The sequence below is a fragment of the Triplophysa rosa genome, linkage group LG9 (genome assembly GCF_024868665.1).
Source record: "Triplophysa rosa linkage group LG9, Trosa_1v2, whole genome shotgun sequence".
Lineage (NCBI taxonomy): Eukaryota > Metazoa > Chordata > Actinopteri > Cypriniformes > Nemacheilidae > Triplophysa > Triplophysa rosa.
In genome coordinates, this window is record NC_079898.1 from 7116681 (window position 1) to 7127251 (window position 10571).

At 38.4% G+C, this 10571-nt stretch overlaps 1 protein-coding gene across 2 annotated transcripts in view; it reads left to right on the forward strand.

Annotated features, from left to right (window-relative positions):
* Positions 1-1892: 1892 nt before the first annotated feature.
* Positions 1893-10571, forward strand: part of tjap1 (tight junction associated protein 1 (peripheral)) — a 96384-nt gene continuing 87705 nt past the window's right edge. For both annotated transcript variants that reach the window (XM_057342582.1, XM_057342583.1), the window contains exon 1: positions 1893-2316. The gene's annotated coding sequence lies outside the window, so the exon portion shown is untranslated. The remainder of the gene's footprint in view (positions 2317-10571) is intronic.

The window sequence follows — 10571 nt, forward strand, 5'->3', positions numbered from 1 at the left end:
ATCATTTCATCAAAAGCATTTTCCAACACTTTATTAATCTCCATGTAGTAATTTCAGGTTAAATGGTCAAGTATAGGCTATGCGGTTTCATTGAATCACACCTGAGATATTTCATCAAGAGTCTTCTGGTTCACTGCTGGTTCACCTTGCAATCATACTTGTTTTCATTTTTAGATTCGTCCTTTTTCATACGAGAAACAAATAAAATGATATTACTATTTTATTCTCATGGTCTACACATGGGCATAGCTGTGTTTGTGTGGATTTGAGATATGCTTGAATGTGTGTAACCACTCTTCCAGCTTCATGACCACAGGTGTACTCAGAATGAGTCATGGTTTGAGTTATTTGAAGTCTCTCCTCTGCGCTTGAAATGCAAATGTTTGCCTTCACAGCTCTCCGATACAAGGCAGCAGGAGGTCTGGGGCAAGTAGACCATGACCCCTTAGAAGCACATGCTTTCTGCCGGCTGTTCTGAGGTCAGCTGTCTGCCTCTGTAACAGACTGGTTCAGCATTAGTATTCAACCTAATACTGACACTGGCTGTCAGATGAAAGGCCGCTCGTCCTGAAACAACAACAGCACCTCACCTCACAGAGGGACCCTTTACTTCAGTGAACAGAGTTCTCCTTTAAATGCTCTGTTACACTCAATCAGTGCAGAAGGGCTTTATTTATTGGATCTCTCTTCGCTTTACCTCACCTTAAAGGGATGGATAGAGATTGTTGGTCCGGCTACTGATACGGGACATGAAAGGGAAGTATGGGAGAAATAAGAACACATTTTATTTTTTAGTCAATCAGAATTTGCACAGAAAAACCACGATTTTCTCAAGTCAGTATTTCTCAATGACTTTTGGCCAGATCCCAGTACACTCCCATTGATGATGCAATTAGTTTTACAAACACGTTCTTGGCAATGAGGCAAATAGCGCCCTTGACTGCCATCTGGTGCCGAATTTTCTCTCCAGGAGATGTTGTGTAGAGACCTCAGTTTCAATGTTACAAATGCATGACATAGGTCAAAGTTAGATATATTCTTATAACACTACTTGTTTAGTCGTTGAAATTGAACTTTAGCAATAATTTCGATGTGTGTGTATGTAAGTTTATCCTCAAGGTGGACAACATAAGTGGCTCAAAAATGAGATGTTAAATTAAACATTTTTACCAGTCTTTTCAATTGATATTACAGGAATTCATCTCAAACACAATTCTATTCCTCATTATTCAAACACTTGAGGATGTTGTTGTGTCTACATGATATTGTATTAAGGTACGAACACTAGATACAGATACAGTAGGTGTTTCAACATTGTTTTTTTATGTTACAGGCAGTGAAATTTGCTATAACAACCCTATGGCTTACAAATGTGAGTTAATAATATAGACGATTTCAGCGTCAACAACATAAATATGTGAGCTAAACTTAACTTCCGGTATACCTCCTCAAACAATCAATAACTGTTGGATAGTTTTGATTTAATTTAATATAATTAATATACGATAAACATTAATATATATATTAATATTAATGTAAATTACATATAAAATCATGTTATATTATAACGAAACACAGACACCGGAAGTAAACTTCGGGGCAGGCGCGCGCGTCCAATGAAACAGTATTCAAACGTCATAATTTATATTTAGTAGATTAGTAAATACAAACTGTTGTGATTTACAGTGCATGTAGGCCAATTGCATTTCATGGTTAACTGCAAAAATTGACTTAAAATTGAAGTTCCTATTTTAGAAACTATTGCATACTGTAGCCGAGTTTAATAACATATTTTTGGATGTTCCCTGTAAATTACATGGGATATGAATCAAGTACCAAGCCATTGCCCTCTGATACCATTTTGTATAGGTGTAACTGCACGTATTGCTGCTGGAAGAAAGTTACACGACGCTCCTGCCGTCGTCCCACCTGCTGTCTGTCTCATCCCAACATTCCTACACGCGTGACGAACTCATCGCGTCGCGTCAGGATTCCTGAGGATTACCCGGCGTGCCCCGCGGGAAAGATGGCGCTGGACGGGAGAAGATGAAGATAAACTTTATCTGAAATCTGCAGCAGTCGTGATCAACACCTGCGTTTAGCGGTAACGCTTCACCTCCACACACCGAGAGAATATAGCGAGGGGACGAAGGTTCCGCGATTGAAGGAGCTCGCGGAGAGATTGCGGCGGACGCTAGCAAGTGTGTTAGCCAGCGAAGACGAGGGAAAAGCGGGGGCAAAGTTTATTCAGTTTGTGCAGGAGTCACGGCGGATCTGCATCGAAGTCTGGGCTGAACTGCTTGAGATCTATCAGAGGTAAGTCAGAAGTTAATACATGTGCACATCTGTTACACGGGTGTGTAGATATTATAAAATCTATTTTCATACATTTTTTTATATACGCGGGCCAGTCACAGTTGAGATGAGCCGATAAACACACCCAGCAGTGTTGTACAAAACCTTAACATGAAAACCACCTCATCAGATCTCTGCAATGCTTTTCGATTATCTTCTGTATCAAACGACGAAGATTATTAATCTTAAAAGTGCCTGTGCCGGGGGTTTTGTACATGGCCATGGGCAGTAAAAATAACGCGTGTCCCTTCTATTCACAGTGTTAGTGAATTACAACAGTATGCTTTCTAATGCATTCTTTTCTTCCCCTGATCGCAAATATAACTCAGTTTAATGCTGCCAACCAGGTCCGTCTCGTTTAATACATGACGGGTTTTTTACTGCTTAATCTAAATGACGATGATCTCCTAAAGCGACGCGATTATTACTTTATATGCCGTTGCTTGAAAAATGTAGGACAAGTGTAATACGGCTGTGAAGTATAGGAGAATATTTCGACCAACATCGCAGTTGATGCTGTCATAACTCCGCGAGTGCATTATGGAGACTGCACAGGTAAGTTAACGCAATGCTTGCGAAAGCTGCCGGTATACATGCGCGTAATAATCAAGGTGGCGATTTTGGATCAATAAACGTTTCGTGAGCGATTTCTCATTCTGAATCTTTAAATGCATTAAATTAAATATTAAATATTAATATTAATAAATAAACATTAAATATTTTGCAGCAAAAATGAACTGCGATCACTGAATCGAATCATGAGTCGAATATGCGGTCAGATACATCGCGAGTGCATAATGATGTCAGTAAAGCAGGAATTGTTGAACGTCCCTTTTGGATCATACGGAGGACTTGCAGTTATACTCGCACGTCGCACCTAAGCTTTAATGCACATTAAAGTGTGTTTAGCTGTGATCGATAGTCATCATAATGTTTATTCTTTTAGACTTTTAGCGTGCAATGAAATAAACAGAGCTGTTTCAGTAACGTTAGCCACCAGTGTTGAACCCAAAGCGTCACTAATCCTGCTCTGCGTAAAGCTGATCAGCGTTCTGATGTCATTGATTTCTCTGGCTGTCTCAAACCCTACCTGGAAAGGAAAGCCATTAAAAGTTCAGAAAAAGTGCAGGTGACATTCAGAATGGTTTTGGTGCTCTTACAAAAACTGTTGCTGTTAGGGGTGTCACAATATAACTTGTATTCACAATAACTATGATTATCAATATTGTGTTAACACTACACATATGACAACATTGTACATAATTCAGCACCTATTTTACATTTTGCTTAAAGAGCCACAATAGGTACAAGTTGTTGCGTCCCTTTACTCTATTTTGAGCATGATTCGTGGTCAAAAAACAAAATGAAAAACTAATTTGACTGATTTAACTTTTACTAAAACATTTAAATACAAATGGTGATAAAATCGTTATCATTAATTCTTTTGGCCACAATAAGTGTGTAGTGAAAATCTGATATTGTGACAGCCCGGCCCAAACTAAACTTCCGGTAGACCTTTGCAAAGAATCAATAACTGTTGAGTAGTTTTAATTTAATAGAATCAATGTACAATAACATATGAATATGAATTAAATATAAAATAAATTATATTACTAGCCAGACCGATGGACACATACCGGAAGTTAACTTCAGGCCATGCTTTGTGTGTCTGTGATGTGCATGCTACTAGTTACTACCCTGAAATGAACCTTATAGCTATGCTAACTCATGTGAAAAAAAAATATAGTTAGCAGCAGTGCTCTAGACTCTTTTTCACACTGGTCGCACTGGTGCGACTCACTTTCTCAGTTGGCCGCACCAACTTACAATTTGGTCACACACTTTTTTATAGTAATCATATTGACCTCGCATAATGACCTCAGTTGATAATTCGTTCTGTTAATTTGTCACTAAGTCTTTTAAAATAGTCTGCTATAGAACGCTTCATATTTGTGCTTTAACACTTGTGTTTTATTATCTATGCACTTTGCAAAAAGCTGTAATTTTCCCACTGGGCTTCATGTGCCAGACCTTATTTTTAAAATACAGTCTTTATTTTTACCACATAAAATTAAAATTAGCTAGCTAAAAACTCAAAAGCAACTCTGAGCCAAATTATTATATATGTAGCCTACTTTACTACACATTGCCATAAATAAACTTTAAATACTAAATCTTACAGTCTTGTTAAATGGTCTAAGCACGCTTGTGTTCTGAGGTGTTTTGAGTCACTGATTTGATGGGTTCAGACAGTGAGTCTCGTGAGTTCAGCGTTTGACATATGAGTTGTTTCAACAAAATGAATCTGTTCAAATGAGTCATCAGGTCGCGAATTGGACATTAGCGGACATTGACGCGCCGTTTGTTTTTCACAGCTGTTAGGACATCGCAAAAGATAGAAGTTAACACGGAAATACTTCACTGGATAGGATTTTTCCTTTATGTCAGCTACATGTGCGGAACACTTGTCGGGGAAGAAAAGGCGACATGTTTTTAAGCACATTCACACCCAGCTGTAATTCAGGTAAAACATATTCTCCGAATGCGCCACGTGAAACATGGATTCTGTCTTCTGACATTGCTTTTGATAAACGTGTGAGGGAGAGAGACAGTTCAGAAACCGATGTGTTCGACTTCATTAAGCACTGCGCAGAACGATCTGAATATGACATCAATGTTCCATGAGAGCGTTGCATATATGGAGTAGTCTGTCCCGCGATGCTTTTTATGCCTATTGGTCTGTGCAACACCGAATTAAGTCAAACACACACTTGAGTTTGGAGACATAGGGAGTGCACAAGCTCTCTGTTCGCTGTTTCCTGCACTTATCACAAGCGCGTCATTCACCACTCATAAATCACATTAAATGTTCAAATAAATCTTTGGCAAAAATTTGTTTTACGTACTCGCACCAATGCAACCCTGTGAAATTTTACCTCACACCTTTAAAAAAAACGATCGCATTTGCGACTATTTTAGTCACGGTCTCTAGAGAGCCCTGAGTTAGCAGTATTTTTTTGGGAAAGTACACTGTAATTCCGCTGCAAGTACACATACTGTGTAGATTAGTTCTTTGATGGCCAAGCAGGTTGCCGGCCAATGTAATGGCAATATATATATATATAATGCAAGTTAATCATTTTGTGAAAATAGCTGAATTTAACAAATCTCATTTACACAAAATGGTACATTTTGTAAGGAACACTTAATACTGGATTTATATTACATTTATCGGCTGATATCGTTAATCTCAAATCAGCCTGTCTGGTATATTGATTTATCACTATATGACAATGTACTAGGAGTGCACAGCTCAAACAGTTTTGAGACCTCGTGAGACAAGAGGAATTTTAGGTGTTCGTTGTTTAATGTTTGTTTAAAATGACAGCCAAGCTGTCCTCAATCCTCCTCCGTGTTTTATTGAGTGTGCTTACAGTGAGTTGATAAGTCATGCATGCCTCAGTCATTACTTACAGATGGGTAATGTCGATAAGCAATCAGTAAAGTGCTATTAGATGAGGGCTGAATATGTTGCTTGTGAGGGAGAAGTATTCAGTCTCGATTGTTGTTTAACCATGACATGGGAAAGCATTGAATTTATTTTAGGGATGCTCCGATCAGGATTTTTGCAGCCGATACTGAGTACAGATTTTTTGTCATCATGATCGGCCGATTCCGATGCTTCAAGCTTTATATAACTGATATGTAAGCTCTTTGATCACCGTTAACCTTTGTTCAGTTTAATTCATACTATAGATATTGCCTTTTTAAATATTTTTAGAGTTTTGTTATATTTTAGAGTAATAATGTAACATATGTTAATGTAATATAACTATTGTTTTAACAGAGTACTAAATAATCACAAAAAATATTCATGACGCTGTGAACATTTGAATATGCCTTTAAAATTAGATTTATGCAAAACGATATGCATTTCAAGTTGGACCAGTCTGATGCAGCCTACAAGGTTTATTTAAACATTGTCCAATAGTAAACTGTTGTTAAACTCACCGCGGTCAGATTTTCGTGAAGCAGAATGTGTATGTTATGTGGCTGTAGACCTTTTGATATAACTCTGGTAGAGCTACATCGGTAAAATATTTGCGCCGTGGCAGTTGATATCGTGATTCAAGATGCGCAATAACACGTTTGAATCCAATGTCTTCTGTGACTGACAGCGGCTGCTTATCAATGCTTGCAAATTCAATTAACTTCGCCGTTATAGCCTAAGCTTTTTTGCTGTCTGGTGTCTAAAGTTCGTGTTTTTTCAGAGCGTCTGACTGTAATGGATGGCTGAGTGAGAGTCACATTACTAACTGTTGCCTTTGCAGTTGCCAGTGTTTCGTATTCGGCATACGTCTAGCGGTGGCTCGTTCTCAGGTGGCGAATCAGGTTCATCGTATTAAACGCTTTGGACAATGCTCCTCCATGTGAGATTTCTTTGGAACATATACGGCAAATTGCACATTTTTCGTTGTTTCTCGAAACGTCGTAATAGCTCCACACAGTCGATGACATGATTGCGGTGCCAAATCATTTACGTCCTCACGCATTTTGCGATCGGTTCATGAGATCGGCCAAGTTAGCGAGTACCGATCGAGTCATAAAATGTGATTATTGGCCGATACCAATCTCCGAGCATCCCTAATTTATTTCAAAATTTTTACCCGTAAATTGGCTATTTGTATCAGTTTAATGTTGCTAGCAGATGTTACGCATAAAATAGAAAACAATAAATGGGATAAACATATATAAACATGCAGAAATAATTCTCAAAAAAATTGTTTTGCTGCCTTTTAAAAAATAGAAATCAGTAAATAATGGGCTTAAAGGTGTGCTTTCGTCCATGTGCTTCCTGGGACAAAATCTTCCTCTACTCAGGCCCCCAAAGCAACATCCAGCAGTCTATCTTATCTCGCTCCACTCAATGAACATGTGGGTTCTGTTAGCACATCACACAAACCGCTGGTGTGTGTCGATTCTTTAAGAGACCTGGTGATGGTTTGCGAGGATTTGTGCTAGGCGCTGTAGCGTGATAGCACAGCCCCTGTGGAGGTTTATCAATTAGGAAACAGCCAGTGTGAAAATGTTTGGGGAGGGATTTGTTGAAGGATTACTCTGTCAAGTAGCGCTGTGTGATACTCAATTTAGCTAAAGAGATACGGGTTGTATGCAGTCTAGAGTGTTTAATTGATAAGGGCGTTGAGAGACGGCTAATTGTTGAACAATTGATGCTGTTTAGCTTGCTTCAATTATGTAATGTGTAAAGTTATCCAAGGGCTCTCTGGTGTTTAATTCAGACTTTGTTTAAAGGTGTGATGAACTGGGCTTGTTTATTGTTTTATACTGTTGTATGAGGTCTACTTATATGATGTTTGTGTGGTTTTTACATTTAAAAACATCAAAATCAATAAGTAATAGGCTATTTTCTACCCTGGTTTTGAGGCAGACTCTACAAACGCTCGGTTTGAATGGGCGTTCAGCCATGAAGACTTGGAAGTAAACGCCCACTGCTATGATTGGATAGCAGTTTGCGTACTTAGTTGGAGCCTTCTGTGAATTTGGTTAGACACGTAACGTTAGGTTACACATTAGCACCATTCGCACGAGATTAGCATTATCTGGGGACCCCATGTGATTTATAAATGACCTCCCCACATCAGTATTTCACGCATGGGATGATTTTACTCAAATTTACTGACTTATTTCCCAGATGTGATGGCAAGGCTGTGCGTATAGTTTGTATAGACTGTAGTTGTGTCGTGTTTAATGATATATGACCGTACCTGTCAGCATTTGAGACCCGTGATCGCGAACCGGTCTCAAATGTTCCGAGAGTTTCCATGATAAATAAACAAACGGTAGACTCCCGGTAACTTATGGATATGACCCAGCACCCGAAATAACACCTGAAATAAACACTTCCATTATTCGCAAACGGTGGATAAAACCTTGAAAAATGATATATGAGCCCGCCAAATCACAAAGATCCCGATTCGCACGGGCTTAAGATCACAGACAACCTCTGCAATTATTACAAATGACTAGAGGTCCCCAGGTAATACTAATCTTGTGCGAATAGTGCTCAGGGCACATCAAGCGATCGCTAACAAAGCAATAGTGACGCATGGTACAAATATGTTTTACTCACATAAGATTGCTGCGCTATTCCTATCGGATTCAATATTGACGGCACAGCACTGCTTTTTAATTTTAGTCTCTCCACAAATCCAGCGTCGACCTGTGCCTTGTTCACGAAGGAATCCTTGGAGAAATGAAACGATCAAACGCTCCATGTTTTTCCCACGTGAGCTGGAACGTCTTTAAAAATAAACTTTAACCACGCATTCCTAATATCGGAATCCGATATTATGCAGTGACTGTGTTCTTCCACAACCAGGGATGGCACAATATTTAGCGATCTTTAACTGCATATTTGTTTATCGCTTGCTCGCTCTATCTGGTTCCGCGCCACTTGTGTTACTTCAGAATTGTCATGCGCAAACCAGTGGGCGGGGCTAGAGAAGTAGTCATTGATATTCTTTCTCTGGAGGCGGTGTTCAACCCATCAATGACATCATAGATAGGTGCATTCCAGAACCTGGGGTTCGCTGAGCCTGGTGTCAGTAACAGTTGTAATCTCAGTAACAAGGGCGTTTTCAGTTCTGACACTTACATGATGTTCGCGTGAATACGATTCCCTCTTATATAACAAAAGTTCGGATTAAAATTGTGGTTTTAATTCATGGCATCTTTAAAGTACATAGTTGGCATCATCACATTTACAACCGGTGCCTGTTGAATAGTTTCACTGTCAGCTTTGCTGAAAATATTTGAACAATGATTTGGATTGATTGAGATGCTTTGCTAAGTCATTGCAATGCAGATAGTATCATTTTTATTCATTTTTTAGTTACACTAGTTTTATTGGGTCCTGTATATTAAGATAAATGAAAAGTGGGTTGACGTTGACTTCAGGTGCACCCTCAATTTGTAGTGTAAAAACGGCATTTGTAAAATATGACTTAGGTTGGGGATGAAAGATATAATTACTTAGAAATACTTTACCTTTTGTGTTCAATTGTTTAATGAATTATTGCTGATAACAATAAAATTAAAAGTAAAGTAGGCCTAATATAAACTTCTCAAGGGGTGCCATTTGTTAATTCCATCTTATTTTACATTAGCATAAGATATTTGCACAAAGCATCAACCTGTTTTATTAAAATTGTGTAGGTGACTGGTAAACTAAAAAACGTTTGAACTGATATTTCCAAAATTGCCAGTCAGAATTGGGTAATTATAAAAGTTTGTTTTTGTCTTGCCAAGTGAAAAATATGTTTTTAATCATGTAAGTTAACATGTAATTAGTAACATTAAAGACTAATTTTGGGGGGGATTGGGGTTGGGCGAAGGTGCGTGCAAGTCTTCCTTCTTTTTTTGTTCTTGGCTGATCACATGCCTGCGACCACATCTTCTGTAGTTGGAATAAGAACAAAGAACGCTAGCGCTTGCTAGTTTGTATAGTTTTTGCACACCCCGTTCATCATAACAGGAGCTGTTTTAATCAGATTTTATGTCTTTTAGCCTTCATATTTAAACACCATCAATATGAGTTGTTAAATGTGTTTCATATCGCACTTTATGAAGTCAATTAAATGCATGAAACATCTGTATTTTTTCCATTTTGCATTAATACACCAAACCAGTAATGCTGAAGACGACCTTGGCAGTTGAAATTGTTTTTTTAATTTCAGATGCACTTTATTCATCAGTGTTTGCCCACACTGCACAACTTTTCAATGAGAAAACAGATCAGGCATTTCTGAGGATGTGATTGGGGTTTTACTTTGAATACATTGCAGTGCTGAATGTTTCCTATATGTACTATAGTATTGTTGTTTTAAAGCCGTTTCTAGTAATTCTATGATTTTCTTTAAAGTTCATTGACGTGTCATGGTATGTGAATGGTATCCATTGGTATACCAGGATTCCACCACAGTATTTCTGAGGTCTTACTCTCAGTCTGAGTCTCCATTGCCCTTGAAAGCAGCACGTTTCTTCTTTTTACAAAATATTTGTCAAATCTCCAAGTGATACACATATTTAGCTATCGCTAAAAAGACTACAAGGACCTTGTGTGCTGAGATACGACCTGCATGTCTTGAATGTTTGAAAGCTTCTTTGCTCAAATCGTATTTTTTTGTACATGAGAG